Here is a 1469-nt window from a genome sequence, read left to right on the forward strand (position 1 = left end):
GGCTCCACTGAGAAGCACTCAACCAGGAGCTGCCAAGGCGGAAGCTCAGACTAAGTCCCAGTTATAGGGAACTTAACTCATGCAGTTCTTTCCTCACAGAGAACCCTCTTTCCCCCATGCCTTCTAAGATGAGAAGGGATAATTTTATCAGCTTCCTCAAAGTCCTGGTGGCTGTTCACCCTGGTGGGGCATCACAGACCAAAGAGGCATGGCCTCTAGTTGGAAATGTGAAGTAAAGCAGTGGCAATAAACAGCACCTCAGGAGAGGGGGCAAACTGAAATACTCCAAGTGGAGGCCGCAAAAAGAAAATCTACTTGAACTTTTGCCTTTCCAGCTTCAAGACTCTATAGCAGCCAGAGGGAAAAAAACAGTTAAAAATCACACAACACCAGGTTATAGTCCAACAGGTTTATTTGGAAGCACTAGCTTTCAGAGTGCTGTTCCTTCACAGGAAACCTGCTGGACGTTAACCTGGTGCTGGAAAAGCACAGCAGGTCAGGCAGCATCCCAGGAGCAGGAGAGACGACGTTACATCAGGAATCCTTCATCACTGAGTAAGGGCTTATGCCCGAAACATCGACTCTCCTGCTCCTCGGATGCTGCCTGACCCGCTGTGCTTTTCCAGCACCACACACTCTCGACTCTGATCTCCACACCTCACTTGCTCCGAGCTAACCTGTTGTTGAGTGATTTTTAAGCTTTGTCCACCCCATTCCTTCCTACACTGGCTTTTCTCCAAGTCAGAAAAACAAAATTAACCCATTTCTGACAAGGGGTATCTGTAGCCAAGTTCGAGGAGACTGGGGAGAAACATGGGGTGGAGGGGCGGGGGGGGGGGGGGGGGGGGAAATTCCGCCCAAACTCCAAAATCGGGGCTGGGTGTACATACAGATGTCATCCAGAGAGTCAGTTTCTAATCAGCTGAGTTAAAAGTGGGCTGTTTCACATCGCCTTAGTAGGAGCGGACAAGGGAATTTCTTACCCCCCTCCCAACGCCCACGCCTCCAATGTCAAGCCCAAAAAACCTTCACTTCTTTGACAAAATGTCTGGATTCACAGTATATTTAGCGAGGAAGGCAGCTATTTTTCCATTTACATTTAATAAACACAAGCAGAATTCTGGTCGGCAGAACTTGCTCCGCATCGGATTTAACAATCACCTCTCCCCCTTTTTTTTTAAACAAATATAAAGGAATTTCTTTGAAGAAACATCATTTCAAGTCCGTGGTGGTGGTGGGGTAAAGGGGGTATCGAGTCTATTTTCTCTTCTCTCACTTTACCGTCTACACCCCCCCCCACCACCACCACCACCACCACTCCCCGGGGGGTGGGAGAGCAGAAAGAGTTAAAATTAGGTGGTGATTGGTGTCCGGAATAAAGTTCTGTCCAGTTCCCCCCTCCCCCATTTCATTGATTGCGGGGGGGGGGGGGGGGGGTCGGAGGGGAATGTGAGGGTGGGGGGTTTCTT

The sequence above is a fragment of the Chiloscyllium plagiosum genome, chromosome 41, assembly GCF_004010195.1.
Source record: "Chiloscyllium plagiosum isolate BGI_BamShark_2017 chromosome 41, ASM401019v2, whole genome shotgun sequence".
Taxonomy (NCBI): domain Eukaryota; kingdom Metazoa; phylum Chordata; class Chondrichthyes; order Orectolobiformes; family Hemiscylliidae; genus Chiloscyllium; species Chiloscyllium plagiosum.